At 38.8% G+C, this 22,845-nt stretch overlaps 1 pseudogene; it reads right to left on the bottom strand.

Annotated features, from left to right (window-relative positions):
* Positions 1 to 6,204: 6,204 nt before the first annotated feature.
* On the bottom strand, positions 6,205 to 7,162 carry LOC101713847 (splicing factor C9orf78 pseudogene; annotated as a pseudogene).
* Between the last annotated feature and the right edge of the window lie 15,683 nt (positions 7,163 to 22,845).

Below are 22,845 nucleotides of genomic sequence, written 5' to 3'. Positions count from 1 at the left end.
TGGCTTCTGGATTGATTTCTCGTGGTCCCTTACTATTTTCAAGAGATCTCTATTTTCATGGTCCTTAACCACAATCCTGTCTTCTATCTCTGATATTCTATCTTCAGATTCCCTTAATCTGCTATGCATACTTTCAATGGAGCTTTTAATCTCCTGAATATCTGTTTAAATCTGTTTCATGGATTCCATTTCTTTCTCATGTTGGGCCATCATGGTTTCCATTTCTTTCTTATGCTGGGCATTCATGGTTTCCAGCATGTTTCTGAGCTTATCTATTTTTTTATCTGTTTCTGTTCTAGAGCCTCTAATCATGTCTTTCACTCTGCTCACCATCTCTGTAGTTATCTGGGACATTATTTCTGTTTTGAATTTTTCTAGAGCCTCATTCATCTGTTTTGTTACTTCCTGTGCTATCAGTTCAGGGTGTCCAGGTGGTTCATTATCAGACTTCCACCTCGTTTCCCCCCTAATTTGCCTTCTGTGGGGTGGAAGTCTGAGTTTGTGCCTTACTTAAATGTCTTCTCATTTTTGTTTTTGGTACTGTCCTTTGCTTAGTTCCTGGGTTGATGTTTTGAAGTTGTTTGTTGTAAGTATCTTTGTTGATGTATTTAGGACCCTTATGGAATGATTGCTTCTCAGAGGTGTCTTCCAGACACAGCTGGTCTTTAGGTTTTGAGTCTCAATTGGCACTGAGGCTGTCTTATTTTCATTATACCAGGAAGGACACCTGATTAGATCAATCACAACAACTTAGCCCAAGTGATACAACCAGCAACACAATACCATCAAGTACCTCTTAGAAAATGACAATTTGTGGTAGTTATTAATCTATCACCTTTAACTGTGTGAATTAAATCAAAATCAAGGACAAACCCAACATATGTTTATAGTGAATAAATTCTTCAATATAGTAACTTTACCCTTCAGAATGGGGAGTTAGAAGGAGTTGGGGAGGGAGGAATAGGTAAGCAGAAGGATAGGGGAAAGTTAGCAATAAGGCCAGAAAGCACAGGCAAGATAAGGAAAGATAAGAAAAGAAAGATAAAGAAGAAATTAGATGGCAAAGAAACAGACCCAAAGATCAGTGGAATAGATTAGACGATGCAGAAACAACTCCAGACATACTCAGCCACCTCATCTTTAACAAAGGAGCCAATCGCCCTCATTGGAGAAAAGATAGCCTGTTCAATAAATGGTGTTGGAAAAGGTGGATTTCAACCTGCCAAAGATTAAAACGAGACCCACACCTATCACCATGCACTAAACTAAGATCAAAGTGGATTAAAGATCTAAATATCAAGACAGAAACACTAAACTTGCTGGAAGATAAGTTAGGTAGAACTCAATGACATTGGCATAGGAAAAGTCTTTATGAACAAAACTTCAGTAGCACAGGAGCTAACAAAGAATCAACAACTGGGATCTCATCATATTAAGAAGCTTCTGCACTGCAAGAGAAACTACCAACAGAGCTAAGAGACAACCTACAATATGGGAAGACATTTTAGCAGCTGTACCTCAGACAAAGGTCTACTATTGAGAATATATAAAGAATTGAAAAAAATCAGACCCCCCAAATTCAAAGACCCAATTCAAAAATGGGCATCTGAAATGAACTGACATTTCTCAGACAAAGAAGTAAAAATAGCAAATAAATATATGAAAAAATGTTCAACATCACTGGTCATTCAAGAGATGCAGATGAAAACAACACTGAGATTCCACCCCACCCCACAAAGAATGGCTGCTATCAAGAAATCAACCAATAACAAATGCTGGTGGGGGTGGGAGAGAAAGGAACCCTTCTCCATTGTTGGTGGGAGTGCAGACTGGTGCAACCACTATGGAAATCAGTGTGGAGATACCTCAAAGAACTAGGGCTAGAGGTCCCATTTGACTCAACTATTCCTCTACTGGGTATCTTCCCCAAAGAATTAAAAGAATCATACCACAGCATTATATGTGCACCTATGTTTATAGTGGCACAGTTTGTAATAGCTAAGGTTTGGAAACAGCCCAAGTGCCCATCAACTGGAAACTGGAAAAAGAAGATGTGTTTTTTTTTTTATAAAATGGAGTACTACTCAGCCATAAAGAACGAGAAAGTAGAGTCATTTATAGCTAAATGGATGCATATTGAGGCCATACTCTTAAGTGAAATAAATAGGACACACATGTGTAAATACTGAATAGTATCTCTAGTGTAAGAAACTGAAAGTGTAAATAAGGATGAAAATGATTAAAATGAATAATTGATAATTTGAAAGAGGAAAAGTTCCAAAGGAGTAGGGATGGCAGAAGGGGAAGGGGAAAGGGAAGAAAGGAAAGGAAAAATTATGAGAAAGAAAAAAACAAATGGAAACAAAGTCTATGTAAATAGGGAAGGGTGGAGGGGGGGAAGGGCGCACAGGTAATGGGGGAAAAAATAAGAACCAAGATACATCAAGTACAGGTACAAGCACCCAATGATAAATGTAAATGTATTGTATACCTAAGATGTACCAATAAATATATAAATTTAAAAACACAACAACAAAAAAGAAGAAATACGAATTAGGGCCAGGACAGGAACACAAAGGTAGATGAAGAACAATGTGGGACAGTAAGGGAGTGAGGCAGAGAGAGAGAGAAAGAAGAGAGAAAAGAGAAAAATAAAAATTTTAAAAGAGTAGCAAAGAAGAAAAAAAATTTAAAAGAAGAGCAAAAAAAATAGTGATAATTTTGAAAATAACAAATAAAAGGTAAAAATGAAGGGCCTCCAGGGTATGTCTCTGCTGTCACAATAAACAATGTGGGCAGCAGTTTGCAGTTATAAGTCAATGAGTCTCAGTAAGCCAGTCACAGACCCATGAGATTCAGGCAGATTTCTGGCTGCAAGTCCCAAGTTGAATTCCCTGTCCTCCTTCAGGGTTGAACTCTGTACGGTTCTATTGCAGGTTGCAGTTGCCTTTCCCCTGAAGATAGTCCAGGTTCTGATGGGAGGTGATGATCCCTCCAACTTACCGAGCAGGGTGGTCTGGAGCGCCATTATTGCAGAGATTCTCTTCACTTTTCCAGTGGGCTTCCGTTTTCATCGGGGAGCCTGAGAGAGGCCTTTTCTCTGTTGTTCATTTCTGCAGCTCAGGACAATGGCTTTTATGCCCCCCTGTGCCTCTGTAGTGTGGATCCAAGTAGCTGCACAGCCAAGAGGCCAGAGGCATGGGGCGGGGGGCTGTTGTTGCAGGAGCCCACGCGGCTGAGCTTGCTGCTGGTGGGTGTGCCTGAGGGGTTCTCACCTTCTAGGTCTCCAGCTAGGTCTCTGGCTAGGTCTCCTGGCTGCAAGTGGGCGGAGCTAGCCGGACTGAACAGGGCTCAGTCAGCCTGCGCCTGCTCTGCCTGCATGGCTAAGCTGGTGGCTGGTGGGAGAGCCTGGGGAGTCTTCACCAGCTAGGTCTCTGGCTAGGTCTTCCCATTCTTTTTTTTTTGCGGGGGGGGGGGGGTACTGGAGATCGAACTCGGGTCCTTGCGCTTGTGAGGAAGGCAGCGGAACCACTGAGCTAAATCCCCGGCCCCCATTCATTTTTAATAAAGCCTATCTTTTCCCTGCCTAGGAGCTGCCTTACCCTACAATAGCACTCTCGGAGGCTGAGGCAGGGGGATCACAACTTGGAGCTCAGCCTGGCAACTTAGTGACCTAACAAGACTCTGTCTCAAAATAAAATAAAAATTAAAAAGCACTAGGATATAGCTCATTGTGAAATCACTGGGTTCCATCCTCAGAAGCAGTAGGGGGTGTTGATAAAGACAGAGAGAGGTGTAAGTAGCAAACACAGAATTGTGGGTACTGGCTAGTGCAAAATCTGCAGGACAGACTGGTGGTTTGGAGACCTAGGGAAGAGAGACATAGAGCTTGAGTCCAAAGGCAGCCTGGAGCTAGAATTCTCTCTCCCAAGGGGAACTCAGTGTTTTTCCCTTAAAGTGTTCAGCTGATGGGGTGAGACCTCCCCAGTTTGTGGAGCACAATCTGTATTATTCAAAGTCTATTGATTTCAATATCAATCTCATCTCAAAACACACCTTCAGGATGATATCTAGAGGGGTGTTTGACTAAATATGTGACTACCATAAGCTACTGAGCTGATGGATAAAAGTGACCAAGCCCCCAAATTGATGATTTGACTGCATCTGAATATAAAGAGATGTTTTCTTACCTTTTCAAAAAAAAGGCTCAGTATACAAAATGTGGGCAGTGGAGCTCCAATGATAGCTTCACCTAAGAGCTTGTTAAAAATACAGAAATTGAGAGAAAATTGTAACACGCTGTAAATGCATGAGCTTTGAGGACATTGTGCTGAATGAAAAACTCAAATACTGCATGGGCCCAGTTCTATGACCACCTAGAGTAGTCAAATCCATAAAGACAAAGTCAATGCTCTTTGCTAGAGGCTGAGGGATGAGGAGAATGAGGAGTTAGTGTTTCAGGGAGTGAAGTTTCCATTTTTCCAGATGGAAAGTGTTCTAGAGATGGATAGTGGTAATGGCTGCACAACATTGAGAATGCACTTAATGCTACTGAAATGTACACTTAAAATTGTTAAGACAGCCAACTTTGATATGTGTATTTAAGTGTAACTAAAAAACATAAATTTAATGCAGAATTTCCAGGACTGCCTGACTTCCTGAGTTGGAGTTTGTATTTTAGAAGATACCTGAATGTTTCATATGCATATTAAAAGTTGAGAAGCCCTAGACTGGAAAGCCATGCCACACTTGTTACCCACCTCACTCTAACATATACACAGGGATTAATAAATCCAAACAAGACCTTCCCTATTGTGCCTAACTCAGGCATTCTGTGTAAGACTATGGAAATGAGGAGGAACACAGTGCTGGGGCTCTGAGTGACCACCTAAGGGAAGGTTCTGGGACTTTTTTCACACCTCCCTTCTGAGGGATTCAAATGTGAAGCCTTGTATGGAAATTATGCATAAAGTTTTATGGTGACTGTAAGTAAGGGCACTGGTAATCTCATCCCCTCTAGTGGACATTTGCTAAGACTTTGGACTTTGATTGCTGCTTCCTGAGAAGTGGAGAAGAAATTTGGTGAGAGATGGCAGGGTGAGGACAGTAGATCCAGAGCTGCTTGCATCTCCATCAGATGCATAGGATTCTGTGGGTTCAGGCAGGCTGTGGAAGGTAGACAGCTTGAGTCACTTCTTGGAATCCACATAATTTTTTTTTTTTTTTTTTTTTTTGGTACCAGGGATTCAACTTGGGTTCTTGCACTTGCAAGGCAGGCAGCAGAACCACTGAGCTAAATCCCCAGCCCTAACTTCTTGGAATCCACAGAGAGGCCATGAATGAGAGGTCATAGGGTGCAGCTCCACAGCCCAGAGATTAGAGTTGAGAAGGGCTGGAAGTGAGCAAGCTGTAGCTGGTTGTCCTATACCAGAGAATCATTAGAAAGGAGAAGCCACCTTCCACTCCACTTCCTCACCCTCCTCCCAGTTCACTCATATGACCTAGGAGAGTGCTGCCATCGGACCTACAACAGATCTAGGGCCAGCCATATTAAAGAAATCACAACAAACCTCCAAGGAGAGCACCACAAGGCAGCGAGGCACAAGTGAGTCTGTCTCTTTTCCTCCTCTCTTAACTCTTCAAGCATCTTGGAGTTCCTTGAGCCAGGAAGAGGAAGGAGGTCAAAGTTCTAAAAATGTGCAGCCCATAACCTGAAGTGCTGCTGGTAGGGTACGGACTAGAGTGAAAGAATAGAAGGTGCTGCCTAGATTAAATGTGTATGCCCAACCAAATCCAACTGCTGAACCCTAACTCTCATGTGACGGTAGTAGGAGGTGGACCTTTGGGAGGTGATTAGCCCTAAGGGTAGAGTCCTCCTGAGCAAGATTAATGCCCATTGCAGAGACCCCACAGAGCTTCCCTGCTGCTTCCACCAAGTGAAAACACAGTAAGAAGGTGCTGTCCAAGAATCAGAAAATGCCCCCTCACCAGGCCCTGATCTGCCAGGCTTCCCTGCCTCCAGAACTGTGAGAAATAAATTTATTTATAATCAATCCAGTTCATGTTATATTTTTACAAACAAAATTTAACATTCTCATAGGAAATAAGTTTGCCCCCAATGGGAAAGCTACACATCGTCTTGCTGCAAAAGGTCCCAGTCAGTGTCTGACACCTGCAGCGGGTAGCAACAGCCTCTGCCTCTGTCTGGGGACTGCGTGTCTGCTGTCGGGAAGCAATGGGCTGCTGCGGGCTCTGGGAGTGGGGCGGGCACGGTGCACATCCTCCTAGCAGCCTCAGTACTCCCTGTTCATCTTCTTGAACTTATTATAGTAGTAGTCATCAGTGGCTTTCTCGTTGCCTGGATGCTTGCGGTTAGGCGGGGACCGCTCAGGCTCCGGCTTCTCTGTGTTGCCCCCTCACAAGGGCAGCACCTTGGGCTCTTCTTTGTTCCTCCGGATGGGGGCATTGAGCTCCTCGTGATAAAATCGGTTGTTCTGCACGTAGTTCACAGCCATGTTGGTGGGCACGAAGGATGTCTCGCTGTCTTTCTTCTTGTTCTGCTGCTATGCCAGCAGGCGGGCCTTGGCGTCCTCCGTGGAGATGATGTTTTTGATTTTAGCGTCGATGCCCAGGTCCACCTTGGGGATGCCACTCAGCATCTGGTTGGACAGCGTCTCCTCCGTCTTCTTGGCCGAGGACATGCGGATGTGCTCGGGGAGCTCTTACAGACAGCCCTCCGCGTTCTTGGGCTTCATCTTCTGCTCTTCGTGCTGCAGGATCCCTTTCCTCTTTTTCAGCTCCGTCTCGATATACTTCATCATGTCTGCGTCCTCGTTCCTCCGGTTAGTTTCTGCAGAAAACGATGCCCCCAAGCGCAGGTCCTCCTCCTCATTGATCTTATCTTTGTCCCTTTCCTTCAGCTTCTTCATCTGGAAGGGGTCGTCCATTAGAGTGGTCTGTTCTTGTACCTTCTCGCCCACCAGCAGGGCGGTAGCACTCTCCCCGTTGGGCCTCTTCCTCAAGTTCTGTACCTCTCAGGTCTCCCCCAGCTTCATTCTAACCTCCTCTGAATCTTGCTCATCTTCCTCCAACTCAGAGTCAGCCCAGTGCCAGCGGAAGGTCTTCCTGGTGACCAGCATAGCGGCAGAGGCTTAGCGGAGCAGCGGCAGAGGCTCAGCGGAGCAGCCGGCGCAGCACTGTGCAGAGGCCGGGCTGCTTCCGGTGCGCCTTACGTTATTTTGTTACAGCAGCCTAAAAGGACTAGGACAGGTGCCTCCTTCTCACTCAGAACCCACAACTCACACATTTACATTACATAGTGTTTACAATCATCTCAGGAAATAAGTACATGTACTTAATTGATTCTTTTCATTCCCCTTCCCCTCCCCTGCTTCCTCCCTCCCTCTGTTTCTAGATCCTCTTCCGCCATTTTCATTTATTTTTTAGTTCACTTTTGCGACATAGAATGATTACATTCATTGTGGGGAGTTGGTACATGCACATGTCACATCATAATTCTTTTTGCATCCTCTTCTCTCTTCTCCCCTCACCCTCTATCCTTTGGTTCCCTTCCCATTTGTAAAAGGTCTATCTCCCTGTTTCCTTTTATCTATCTTTTATTTTGCTCTTTATTTATGCATTGGATTACTCCAGTGAGAGAAACCATATGGTATGTAGGCTCATTTGTCTGATTTATTTCGCTTAACATTATGTTTTCAAGTTGCATCCATTTCCTACAAGTGACTCAAATTTATCCTTCTTTGTAGCAAAGCAGTGTTCCCTTATGTATAGGTACCACATTTTCTTTATCCATTTGGCTGTTGATGGACACATAGGCTGCTTCCAAGATTTAGCTATTGTGAATTGTGCTGCTATAAACATCGGTAGGAATGTATCCCTTTTTTTGGCTACTGGGAATTGAACTCAGGACTTTGTCCTTGCTAGGCAGGCACCAGAACCACAGAGCTAAAGCCCCGACCCTGAATGTATCACTTTAATATTATGACTAACTCTTTTGGAAAAATGCCTAATTGGGTGAGCTTTTTTATAACGTAATTTTATTTTTTCACTAGGTTATGTGTTACCTAGTGATATTCAAAATTAACTGATGCTTGCAAGGTGAAAATCTGTCTTCCACATTGTGCCTCAGCTGCCTATGGGTGAACTGATCTTCAAGAAGATGAGCATGTTCTGATTTTTTTTTTTTAGACAGGGTCTCACTATGTATAGACTGGCCTAGAACTCATGACGATCCTCCTCCCTCAGCTTCCCAAGTTCTAGAATTACAGGTGTGCTCCACCAAGCCTGGCATGTTCTGACTCATGTGCATTCTTCTAGAGATATTCAGTGCAGGTAGAAGCAACAAGTACTTGGAACCATTTTGGTTTTTCATTTACAAGAATAGAAAACAGCCACAACAAGAAACTGTTACCTACCTACCAGAATGAATTATAAAGATGGATTCTATGAGAAGTGACATGAATGTGGTTACTGAAATTCTCATATATTAGAGTGTAAAATGTGACAGCTACTTTCAAAAAATGTTTAGCAGTTTATTATGGCATTAAACTCACACTTTCCTTAGACTGAGCACTTTCACCTTCTCAAGAAAATTGAATGCAGATGTCCAAAATAACATTTATGAAAGATTTCATGGAAGCTTTATTTATAATAGCCAAAAGATAGAAACTACATAAAGCCATCACAAGAAAAGGGACAATTGTGACTATTCACACAGCAGAACATTGGCAACAGTAATAAAGAGTGAAGCACTGAGGCAGCCAACAATCTGCATGAATTTCAAACCATCGATGGGTAGCAAAAGAAGGCAAACACAAAAGAACACAAACTCTGTAATTCTGTTTGTATGAGATACGAGGACAGGCAAAACCAATCTATACACAAGTGAGGGCAGGGTTTACATTTTGGGAGGGAGGCAGTGGACACTGCCTAAAGAGGGGACCTGGGAACTGCCTGGCAGAGAGCAGAGTTCCACATCTTGATTTGAATAGTTATCAGTGGGTGGACACATCTGTAAAAATGAATTGAGCTGTAGACTTAATATGTGCAGAACTATGTCTTACAGAGCCATAAACCATAAGGACCAAGATTTAAATAGTGATATTAGAATGTGACGAACAATTTTTAATAATCTGAAATGACTGAAAATTTCTGACATCTGTTGAAGTTGTAGAAAAGAATAAGAAAGATTTAAGAGCACAATGAAAGAAATGAGTGAAGAAAAAATTAAATGGGTGATGCTTATGTCTTATTAAGTAAACTGTTCAATAAGCTGGTTACAGTTTTATTTCAGAACATTCTGCTATACATAAAACAATGCTACAGGTTGTTTATAAAACATATACATACATATATATATATATACATATATATATACACAAATAGAGAGAGATTCTAAAAGGGATAGGATTACAAACATTTAGGAGAATGTACAGAACAGGCAAAGGATCATTGAGATTAGAGAGTGATAACTTGTCTCCAACTTTATTTTTATTTCCTAAAACTCAAAAGTAAAGAGAAAATACTGAGATGCTAATATTTGTAAAATGTAGGTGGTGACTTTGAGAGTGTTTATTACATGTTGTCTGTAACTATTACTTTAAATATTTCATACTGAAATTTGATAGAGATTGATCTAGATATTATTAGAAAGTTACTACCAAGATTTACTGGAAGGAATCACAATTCTATAGCACACTTACATTGAAGTCGTCTAGTAGTAAATGTGTGCTTATGTATAGAAACATTCCAAAATACCCAAGAAATTACCATTTCCCTAGGGACAGGAAAGAACCTTCACTACACTGCATAACTGTCGTGCTATTTTAATATTTCCTTTCAGTGTTATTTATTGGTAAGTAATATAATTATGTAGTTTGGGCTACATGCTTTTTAGGTGTTTTCAAGTTCTAAAATGCTATGTTTATAATCTACAACTTTCCCAGAAGAACTTCATTCTGGGATCTAAAGACATAATTTTGAGTGGTAGCATTTTACTACATATTTTGAGTGGTAACATTTTATTGAAATTACCAGATGGAAAAGACCATATAATATGGCTTTGTTTTTTAACTGTTTTGCTTGTATTGCTAGTCAACTCTAAAGCTACTGAATAAAAATGCATATATATGATGTTGCCACTGCATTTGATTTGTTTTTAAACTGTTGACTGTGGTATCAGAGAAGATTAAACTAGTAATGCGAAAATATACATTAATTTATTTACAGAAATTTCATATAATCATGTTATAACACACATCCTATTTCTACTATAACAGATTTAATACTGTTTTTAGTTAATTTAAAGATACTTATACTGCTTTATTATAGAACTAGTTTTAGTATGGACTGGACTTGTGATTTGGCATGCCCCATATGCTAAATATTCAGCCACCAGGAACTAAGTTTATATAGTCATTCACTATTTAAACCTTGATTGATTAAGTCTCATTCCACTTAACATTTTGTATCAGGCAATCAGCTAGATATGGTGGGGAAAAGAGGAGTAAGATATGGAGATTGTAATGTAAATAGACATGAGTACAATTAGTTACCATACCAAGTGTGTGGTGGAATTAGTGCTATAATGCAATGCTAAGAACTATTATCATGGTGCTCAGAGCAAAGAAATATTTCAGAGTAAAGTTATAGAAGAGGTGTTATTTAAATAATCTATGAAGGATGAAAAAAGAATGCCCATTTATTAACTATTGTCTTCTTACTATTTTCTGAGAAATGCTCAGAAGTTTTCAATGCAATTTTATTTTAAAAAATCTATTTTTCTATATAAAAAAGCTGTTTTGTGTGCAAATGTATCAAAAAAATGAAGGCAGTTATAATGAGGTATTGCGAATCATGTCTGGAATGATACATTTATTAACATTAATGTCATACAAAACAATCACGTCTTTTCAACAGAAACATTAAACTAGAAAACTATATAAGCCATTACTAAAGGATGGAGTAGAAGAAAGAATATCTATAATATTTCATGTTCAAGTGTATAATAAAGTATCAGATGGCTAAGATCATTACAGTAACGATAATTTAGAATATATAACATACCGTTGAAAAGGTCAGAGAGGATCAAACTACAACAATAACATGATAAATAAATACTTTGAGGATTGAATCAAATAAATTCCCAAAGAAAAACTCCCTAAACTTGAACTGCAGAACAACAAGGAAAGCACTGAGGGCAGCTAGAAGTCCTGGTTTTAATTCCCAGTCATGTAACCCCTTTGCCTTGTTATGGGACCCCTTGGTAATGTCCTAGACGGTGCTTTCTTTAAAAGATTATACTGTAAAAATCAACTACACTGGGTGAATATGCTTTATCGTCAAATATACAGTAGTTGTTACTAGTCAGGCATTATTTAACTAGCTCAAGTTTTCCAAGAATGTCTGAAGACAAGTTGAGGAAACCATAAAATGTATCCAGTTAGAGTTTTTCTTCTTAATCTTATTTTTACTCTTGCATTGACTAAGTTTTGCTGAAAAAGCTTGAGAAGTCCTTGGAGTTTTCTTCTACTTTGCTAATCTTCTGTTTCCTCATCAGTAGAAAAGGAGCACCTCTCTTCTGGAATGTAGTAAGGATTGAGTAAAATGCCGCATGTGAAGTTGTCAGCTCATGTGCCTTGCATGGGGTCATGGCCCACTAAATGGCACTACCTCCTGTTACTATCCCATTCCTCAGACTCTCAGAGTCATGAGATGGCTCATTAATACATGCTATATTAATGGGACAAAAACTTTCTGAAGTTTGTGATTTTAATTTGTACTGTTCCTAAGGAGCTGCTAAGATAATTAAATGGGAAACCATCAAAATGAAGGACTCTAATACCCCGAGTTCCTGCCAAAGCACACTGAAACCTAACTCAGAATGGTTTCCTATGTCTAATTTAAAAGAAAACAATGCATAACCTCAGCCAACCAGACTATATTGTCTTGAATTTTTCACTGTGATAGTTGAAATACAGCAATTATTTGAATCTTAACCAGTCAAATAATTTTTCTGCTTCCACACTCACCCTATAAAAGTGTTTCCTTTAACCCCCTCTGGCAGAATTCATTGGTGCTGCTAGATTCATGAATCACTGTTTGCTCAAATAAACTCTTCAAATTTATTTAATATGCCTTAGTTTATCTTTCAACTGAGCTATGAAAACTATTTTGAAGTTCAAGGTTGTATTTTAAAAGGTTGTTTTTTCTGGAATAATGTATTTAGATATTATCCTAACAATGAAATTCTAAAATTATATATACTTATTTCTTTTTAAAACAATTCTTTTCATTTTTGGTGTCTCATTTTCCTGATAGATTGGGCATAGTTTTGTAGGTCCAAATAAGAAATGTCAATAGAAGCACCACCTTCACTGCTACACTTTTTTGGGGTTTTTTTGTACCAGGGATTGAACTCAGGACTTTGTGTTTGTGAGGCAGGCGATGGCACCACTAAGCTAAATCCCTGGCCCCACACATGGTTTTGAGGAGTAATCAGATCATTCCTGAGTGACAGAATAATAAAATAAAGAAAAGAAAGGCCTATTGAAGGTTACTCAAGCCATTACTATTCCAAAAGAAATAAGATTGGTTCATTACATGTCATACTGTAGGCCAAAATAAATCCCACCAGGGAGAAAGAGTTTAAAAAAAAAAGAAAAAAAAAGAAAATCTCAGGGTGCTAAAGGTCTTTTAAAACACAAAGGCAAAAGAATAATCCCTTAAGGAAAGGATTGATAGATTTAATTTCTTTATGTCAAAAAACAACATAAATAAAACTAAAATGAAAACAACAAAGTACAAAAAATATTTGTAACAAATGTGAAAGATTTATGTCTTTATTATATAAGAAAATAATAAGCTGTGTGTGCAAAGACATACATGAAATATTTTATAATGATAAATTAGACATTCAGTTTATAAAATGAAGATAGTCTATGGAATTATGAAAGGAAGAATATTATAATTTATTATAAACTAGGATGTAAAAGAATACTTTGAAAATGTACATATACTCATATAAAATGTACATATACTCATAAAATACTTAAACTCACTTTTAAAATGTTCACATTTTATTAAACGAAAATAGTTAACACGTGTTTAAAAATACATTTTTTAAGAAAGTGTATATTTTGACAAATATGAATAATTCTGGGAGATGTGATTATGGATATTTTAAATTTTCTTTTATATTTCTATGAGTTCCAAATTTTTAATAATGAAAATATAGATTTTATACTAAACTCTAACATATGTTACTTTAAAAACACACCATAAGCAGATTAGATATAAACAGCAAGTGAGAAAATATTCTGAAAATTTTAATGAAAAACTAACATTGTTACTTTGGTGCTTCCTCCTCTTTTCTGAGTGAAATCTTAGTTTTATCCTATCATTCCAATACTTGAACAGAGATACCACAAATCTTATATTTTAGAATGCATACCAAACAAAAAGTAAGTGAGGTTGATATATATTTCAACTATAGGGTTAAATAAGGTTTCTGAATGAGACAGAATAATGTAAAGCTATTAAATATGCATGTTCAAAAGAATAATGTTATAATCAAAGTAAATTGCATAATAGTCTCTTTAAAATGATCCAAAATACATCTTTCTCAAATATCACCTTTGCAATAAGGCTTTCCCTGAGTATCCTATTTAAAATCACAATCCCTCCACTCTGCCCCTACATTGCTCTGACCACCATAGTTAACCTGTGTTATATTTTCCATACACCTAACATCCCCTACCACACTGCATAATGTCATTTTTATTATAATAATTGTTCATTGTCTGTTTTTCCTAGTGGTGGTAGATACCTAATGAGAATCCATTGACTGCATGCATGCATGCATGAATGAATGAATACAGGCAGATACATAGGAAAATTAGAAAGTACTACAGCAAGATATTAATTGCAACTGTTTTTTAACTGGTATGATTATGGTAAGTGATTTTCTTTAGACTTCCCTAGAGTGCACAAATTTTTTTACAATAAACATGAATAACTTTTATAATGAAGAAAATATGGGTGTACATGTGTTTGTGTTTAAAGAATGTTAAACTAGATCTCTAGATAGATCTTTATCCTCTGAATCATTCTAGATATTCTGAGTTTTCAAAGACCTTCGAGGAAATTATTTTCAATCTTTTTCAACAACTTGTGTCAGGCTTTAACACTCCTGAGAGTTAGGAAATATTTCTTTCTGTCTGACTTAGTCCTGCTGCCACAGGCAAAGTTTAATGGTGCTTCTGGGTCTACCGTTAGGCACTAAGACAAGTGTTGAAGACCAGAAAAAAGAAGGAGAGAGACACATTTTTTACAATGATGGAGTAATGGCAACAGAAAGAAAGGTAAATATTAGAGGAAAGAGGAAAGACATCACAGTTGCAAGTTGCACATATTCACTGATGCTTTTTTAGATGCTGGCACCCTGTGGCAAGTGCTGGAGTATGCAGAAAGCGACTGTAACAGAGTCCTGGTCCTCAGAAGCATATGATATAGTAGAGGAGCTCACAACCCAATATTTACACCTTGTCACCTCCCATAACCTTAGGCATTTATTGACCACATTGTTCATTGGTAGCTGCATTTAGTGGCCCGCTGCTAGGGAGAGGGGTGGACAACTCAGTGTAATAAAACAGTCCTGATGATAAAAAAATTTGACTATTTTAAATTACCTTTTAATAAATTACCCTACCCCCAGCATTATCTACAGTTTATCTTATTGAATACTTTTTGTTTCATTTTAATTCTTGACTTTTTCTTAGCACAATCATGACTCATGCTTAGAAGCTTCCAGAACAACATTAACACTAGCCTAGACCAGGTCAATCTGTAATAGGAAAGAGAATCACAGTAAAATTCCAGAGCAAATACAAATGCTCTACAGTTTGGCTGCTGCTGGTGTTTGGTCCTAAGATCTCTCCTCTCAAAGAAAGACAAGGAGAATTCTTTGATAGGCTAGTGTAAATCCCGCATTCTACCTTCTAGATGATGAAAACTAAACTGGACATTTTTGTCATAGCATATTTTTTGAAACTGATAGCTTTCTTCATAAGAACCCATATTTCTTTGGCTTTCCTGTGTGTTTTCTGTGTTGTTTCTTGCAGAAACATTCTCCAGTGCTTTCCATCAGTGTTCTAGTTGATGTTTGAACTCTGTCATTTCTCAGTGGATCATGATGCCTTAGCTCTGGTTTTGAACCGCACTTCCATTCTTACATCCAGACGAAAGATGTTTCTTTAGGTACCAGTGCTATCAGTGCTCCTGCTGGTCCATATGCACCTTGGAGTCATTCTGCCTGTCCTTTCTGCCCTGGACCCCTGAGTCCTGTGGTCTTGCGGAGTGGCCATGGTTACTGGAGTCAGAGGCCTGGCTCCAAGCTCCGCCCTTGTCCCTCCTGTCTCAATGGCTTTGGTTACATTTACTCTAAGTCTCTAAGGCCACATTGAGTGGTTGTGATCATTAACTGTATGAGCAAATATGAAAACGCTTTCCAGACTGGAATCAGAAATGAAAACCTTCTCCTTCCGTTCCTGCTTTTGTTCTGTGTAGTGTGATCCTCAAATTTCCCCCTTGCTCCTTCCCATCAAAAGATGTTCTTGCTGCAGCTCCTCAGATATTATCTTAACAGTCCTGCACTGGGATTTTTTTTTCTTTTGAGACAAGGTCTCTGTGAGTCACCAAGTTGCCTAGACTGGGCTTGAACTTGTAATTCTCTTGCCTAAACTTCCCAGACTGCTGGATTACAGCTGTGCACTACCATGCCTGGCTTCTCTTCTGACCTCTTACTGGAGGAGTTTCTCCTTCAGTAGGTTTAATCTCACTACAGGGCTCTCCTCAGTGTTTCAAACAGTTAGACCTTTCACTTAATCTATAAGATTATTTGATTACTGAAAGTCAGTGCGGCTCAGAATTCTGCTCTTAGCTGATGCTTATCAGTTGCATAACTTCGAGCATCATAAGGCATTCTTCTGTGCCTCAGGTCTTGAATCTGTACAATAAAGATGACCACAGGGCCTGTCCCATTAGGCTGTTGTATTAAATGAATCAGTTCATAGAAGCCTGTTCTGGAATTAACGCCATATAGTTAATTTCACGGTACTGTATACTTGAAATTTTCTAAGAGAGATACTAAATAGCCTCATCCCCCAACACACACAAAACTGTGGGAATGATGAATATATTATCATTTCACAATATATGTATAGATAATATATATTTATATATATATATATGTCAAAACACATTTAGTACCTAAAGTATATATTATTTTAATCTGTCAATTATACTTCAATAAAGATGGAAAAATAAAGTGTAGCTTTTTGTTTTAGAGTCACTGGGTCTCTGCTTTGGTGAAGTTTGTAATTTAAATATGTATAACCTCATTGGGCCAGTTGGGTCTCCAAGGTGAAGAGCTATCCTGAATGTGCCAATTACATAACATTGTATGCAATACAAATCTTTTCCTCATTGAGCAGGTGGTTTTAGAGTATGAGACTTACATCAGATGTGGCATTCATTGTGGGGCTAAGCTAGTGAAACTGTCTTCCTTGTTAGCAGGACTCCTGTCCTCACAGAGGTCCCACTATCAAGAGCTGGTTTCTTAGCCTTCCTTACAGAGAGAGCATGGACATAAAACCCAAGAGGATGTGGGTGAAAATTTTTGATGGGCTTCCGGGAAGGCTTTTCTCCTTAATTACCAAAGAAACAAAACCAAAACCCCACAAAACTTGGTTTTCTTGGGGTTTTGGTTTTTTACTTTGATATTGCTGTGGGAGAATATAATGTGTATAGTAGAAGACTAAGAAGCTTTCTTGTGACTCTAGCTTAAAACCAACTTATAGTGAACACATCATTGTAGAAAGTCAGGAAGAATTAGAGTTTCCAGTGACTTCTCCAATGGCTATATTCATCTTGCTAGTGTATTAGAAAATGAAAGTGCTAGTTGACTATTCTGTTACAAGCAGTCAAAATGGTATGATACACCAGTGTCCTTTAGTCATCATACTGCAAGACCAAAAAGTATCAACCTTGCCACTTATTTTCAAAAGGGACTCACATCAATCAGTGAGAAGTTTAGACCAGGGCAATGGACTGGCTCATGAGAGTTAGGAATTGTGTGTTCCACGACTTCAGCTGTGACATCTACTAGTTAAGCAATTGTCGCTGAAGAAGTCACAGAACCTCACTCATGAAAAATTTCCTCACTTGTAAAATAAGGGATTTGAATTGAGAAACCATTTAGGTTCCTTTCAGTGCTAATGTTAGATTCTGTGTTTATATTGTCATGGCTGACTGAGTCACGCTTAAGTTTGGAGGAGTTTTAACAGTAAGCCTCCTGAGGTCAGTGTCTGTGGAAGGGGAGGCACAAGTACAGGACTGGCAATGAAAGAAGATGAGTCACAGTGCCATCTTGAGAGAGGCCTCAGGTCAGCCTGGCACTGCTGAGGCCAGGATCTTGGAGTGAAGAGGCTGGGACCCAGTGACCCCACATCAAGCAGTCACTGGAGGATGCCCCAGAGAGTGCACAACCATGAAGAAGTGGCTCTCTCCTGCAAAGACAGGCCACCATGGGGCTGATGGCTGGGAGCTGTCTGTGGGGCACACACTCAAGCATGTGGAATACCCCTTCATTCCTGAAGAGGATCTCAGTGATGTACCCCTAGGGATGGGAACCAAAGCTTGTCTCTGTTAACAACATAAGATTGATATCTTTCTTTTCTTTTTAATCATTGAATTAAAATTTCTCAATATGGAAAATTTCAAATATCTACAGAATTACCAAGAATACTGTAAGAAATTCCCATGTATTTATTTACCAGCCTTCAAAAGATCCACATCTTTCCAGTCCTGCTTTGTATATTCCTTGCCTCTTGAGTTTTAAAGAAAACTCAAAATATAATAATTTCCTATGGCTGATTAAACTCAATATAAATTGTTTTCAGTATCCACATAAGCTTCTGATCTTATAGGCTTTCATTGATTAGAATATTTTAAATCATAATATCAAAGCATATAGCCTTCCCCCCCTCCTCTCAGAGTTTATTTCAAGGGCTTCTCATTAAGTACTGAAGAGATAGCTTTGAACCTATAGTAGGAGACTAAGAAGTGTGACACTAGGTGTTAGACTGGGAGTACAGTTCTCATTACCATCTTGCCTTACCATCTTAGGTAGTGGCTTTTAGTGAGCAGTCACTAGCTTTCAGATGAACAACTGCAAGCAGTGAGGTGTGATGTGGAAAAATGATGATTTTGTAATTCCCAAGGCCAGTAGATCTAGGTTTTAAAATAGTGTTTATTTTTGCTATGCCCTCACCTTTCAAAAATTCTTCTACATAATGGCTCTGTTCAATCATTTTCATTTCCAAACAACCATGTCAAACGAGACTCTAATAAAAAGGAAGGTCTCAGCCTCATTGCCAAAAAAGAGATCCCAGACCAAAAGGGATCTCAACAAAATGAAAGGCTTGGTTCTTTATAAAAGCCAACTGGGAGGTGTAGAAAGATAGACACTGAGGGGACGTTCAGATTGAATGCTTCTCCTGAATCCACTGTTCTCGGGAGTTTGTATGAGGGAATCTGCTATTCACCTTGTAACACAGGGTGCATCTTTAACCTCGTTTTGTTTTTTCTCTTGTGAGAAGCCCAGCTGTAAAGCTAGACCAATATTTTTACATTACTAAGTGACTACTGAGAAGCACAAAGGCTTGAGGCAGCCTAGTGCATATGCACTGTGGAAGGATAGATGATGACTAGAGACTGCAATGCCCGTCCTAAAAAGGAGCATGGTTTAATTGTGAGGAAAAGCTGGCCAAGTGTAGTAATCCAATAATAGCTAATTGAACGCACAAAAGAAAAGTTGACTATAACTTATATAAATGTATAATCATGCAGTCTAAGAGATTTAGGTGTTTCTCACGCTGCTTGACAAGTTGCTCAAATAATGAATTCAAAGTTTAAAATTCAAAGGATGCAGAATATATTTGAGGCCTAAAATGCCAACTTTATATGGTACTTCAAGAGAGCCTATGAAACAGATTTTTATTAATAATCATATGTTTCAAGTTCACCTGGTAGAATATAGTTTTAATAACTCTTCTGAGGTTCAGTATCACTTTGACTATGCAAAGACTGGTGAAACAATTTTGCTTCTAAGAAATAATGATTTGGAACATTATGTGGAAAATCTTAAATGAAATTAAATTAGCAGACTAAACCCCATAATATAAAATAAAGTTATATATCACAATCAAGTTGAGCTTTTTCTAGATTGGTTCATTTAATATTAGAAATCAGACTTCCAGGAAGATGGTGGAGCAGTAAGCAACAACAAGCTAACCTCTCCAAGATTCAGAATCCAGACATTGGAAGATAACAACTTGGGGAAGAAAAGAGAGAAGTGGATCTCTGAGACCCAGGAAGGATCTGAAGGGAAAAATTGGAGCCCATAGAGAAAGTGAAGAGACAGACCTCAATGCAGAAAAAGGAGGGGGCAAACTGCAATTTTTCCCAGGCTCCTGGCTCATGGCATGAGAGAGGAGGATTGAATCTACAGAGATACAGTAAGGGTGAGTGGCTTCAAAGGCCTCCAGGGACAAACATACCAGTCTAACAAAGCATCAGATGCTGTGCGCTACAACAGCTGGTGACTGACCCCAGTCCAAGCAACTGCTATGTCCCCTGGAGAGGTTGCTTCTCAGGACACCATTTTAGGGAGGCCAGCTGAACCTGAGGAATGGAGCAGATATGGGTTGGCTTCATCTCAGGGCTCCCAGTGTTGAAATCCCACAGTGACTGGATGATGGGACAATCAAAGGAGCTATTCAGGTTCAGGATGCCATGGTCAGGCTGGCGAGTGACACTCAGAGTATTGTAGGCTGGTGATGGTCAATTAATAAAGGTCAAGATCAACCTGAACTTCTGTGAATTTGAAAGTACCAGAATCAATACTCTGCCCTAATCCTACTTCAGGTTTGCTGGGATTTATCCACCGCCATACCCTAATCCTACGGCAGGCTTCCTGGGATTACCCAGAATGGATTTGAGCTCTGCCTACCTATTTGCCTGGCAGTAACATCAGGGTCACATACTAATTGGACACCACCACAAAACTGTAGGCCACAGAAGATAACCACAGGCTGGAAATCACAGATAAATTTCTTCCTTTATTTGCTTTTTAAAAAATTGTTTGTGTTTATCTTTTTTTCATGACTGTAAACACTGTTTTTAGTTTTGTTTGTTCTTGTTTTTGCTTCTTTCCCTCCTATCTTCTTCAACAGTTTCCCAAGGCTTGGGAAATTTTCCTTTGTCATTCAGCCTTGCTTCTAATCTTTTTCACTTCTTTTATTTCTCTAGTTTTAACTCTTATAGCTTTTATTTTATTTTATTTTTTTCCTTAAATTCTTTTATTGGTACATTTTAGGTATATAATACATTTACATTTCTCACTGGGAACTTGTACCTTTACATGGTGTATGTTGGTTCTTACTTTTTCCCCATTCCCAGCTCTTGATTCACCTCCTCCACCCTTCCCTATTTACAAAGACTTTGTTTCCATTTCTCATCATTTTTCCTTTGCTTCTTTCCTTTCCCCTACCCCTCCCAATTTCCCTACCCCTCTAGACCTTTTCTTTCTATTTTGCATTATCAATTATTCATTTTAATCATTGGTACATTTTAGGTATACAATATAATGACATTCATCATTGGAAATTTGCACCTTTACATAATCTCTCTTGGTTCTTATTTTTATCCCTTCCCGTGAACTCCCTTCAACCCCTCCATCCCTCCCTATGTACAAAGACTTTGTTTCCATTTTCTCATATTAATTTCATTCCCTCCTTTCTTTCCCCTACCCCTCCCACTTCCCCTTGCCCTTTGCCCCTTTTCTTCCTATTTCACATTATCTGCTATACCTTTTAGTCCTTATTTACACTTTCAGTTTCTCACACCAGAGAAACTATTCAGTATTTACACATGTGTGTCCTATTTATTTCACTAAAGAGTATGGCCTCAATGTGCATCCATTTAGATAGCAATGTCTCCAATTTCTCATTTTTTTATGGCTGAGCAGTACTCCATTTTATTAAAAAACCCACATTTTCCATATCCAATCTCCAGTTGAAGGGCATTTGGCCTGCTTCCAAGTTTTAGCTATCACAAATTGTGCTGCTATGAACATGGGTGCACATATATCACTGTGGTATGATACTTTTAATTCTTTTGGGAAGATACCCAGCAGGGGAATAGCTGGGCCAAATGCGACTTCCAATCCTAGTTCTTTGAGGTATCTCCATACTGATTTCCACAGTGCTTGCACCAGTCTACACTCCCACCAACAGTGGAGTAGGATTCCTTTTTCCCCACAGCCCCACCAGCATTTGTTATTGGCCGATTTCATGATAGCACCCATTCTTTCTGGGGTGAAGTGGAATCTCAGTGTTGTTTTCATTTTCATCTCTCGAATGAACAGTGATGTTGAACATTTTTTCGTATGTTTATTTGCTATTTCTACTTCTTTTTCTTGAGAAATGTCAGTTCATTTCAGATGCCCAATTTCGGATTGGGTATTTAAATTTGGGAAGTCTGATCTTTTTAAGTTCTTTGTAGATTCGAGATAGTAGGCCTTTATCTGAAGAACAGCGGTGAAGATTTTTTCCCACATTGTGGGTTGTCTCTTCACACTGCTGGTGGTTGCGCTTGCTGTGCAGAAGCTTTTTATTAAGAAAAGATCCCACTTGTTGATTGTTTGTGCTGTTTCATGGGCAACTGAGGTTTTGTTCATAAAATCTTTTCCTACACTAATGTCTTCAAGAGTTCTACCCAACCTCTGTTCCAGCCAGTTCAGTGTTTCTATTTTAATATTTAGATCTTTAATCCATTTTGATTTAGTTTAGTGCATGGTGAGAGATATAGGTCTAGTTTTAATCTTTGACACGTTGAAACCCAATTTTTCTAGCACCATTTATTAAAAAGGCTATCTTTCCTCCAGGGAGGGAATTTGGCTTCTTTGTCAAAGAAGAGGTGGCTGAGTGTGTCTGGAGTTGTTTCAGCATCTTCTTTTTCTTCCCCCCATTAAGTTTATTGGTACATTTTAGGTATAAAATACATTTACATACATCACTGGGATCTTGTACCATTACATGAGTATATTGGTTCTTATTTTTTCCCCCTTCCCCTGCCCTTCCTTCACCCCCTCCATCCTTCCCTATATGCAAAGACTTTGTTTCCATTTCTTTCCTTTTCTCATATTTTTTCTTTTCCCTTCTTTAATTTCCCCTACCCCTCCCACTTACCCTGCTCCTTTAGACCTTTACTTCCTATTACACAATATCAACTATGCATTTTTAAAATTACAATATCAAGATATAGGATATATTACCACAGATTTTAAAAGAATGTAGAAAGCATATTACAAAAATCTGTTTTGAAATAAATTTGACAACTTCAAAGAAGTACCTTGGAAGACAAATTAATGAAACTTACTCTGGAGGAAATATAAAATTTGAATAGCACCTATTAAAGAAAGTATATTGCTAGCTTGAAAACTTACCTATATGACAACATCAGGCTCATAAACATTTTAACTGACAAATTATACCAAATGTTTAAAGCAGAAAAAAAAGGAATACTTCTCCCCTCATTTTAGGAAATCAACATTGTGCTCATAGTAAAACTGAATAAAGATAATAGAAGAAAAAAGTATGAACATAGATAGAAATTTGTTTCACAAAACAAACTATCAGAAGTCACATCTGACAGTATGTAGAAAGTGGTTTTATTATAAGGATGGCAGTGTTGGTTCAGCATTGG

The sequence above is a fragment of the Heterocephalus glaber genome, unplaced genomic scaffold (genome assembly GCF_053883595.1).
Source record: "Heterocephalus glaber isolate CG9 unplaced genomic scaffold, H.glaber_assembly_v1.0 deba00001463, whole genome shotgun sequence".
In the NCBI taxonomy this organism is placed as follows: domain Eukaryota; kingdom Metazoa; phylum Chordata; class Mammalia; order Rodentia; family Bathyergidae; genus Heterocephalus; species Heterocephalus glaber.
The sequence above is the reverse complement of the archived record's forward strand: the minus strand, read 5'-3'. Positions and strand labels throughout refer to the sequence as shown.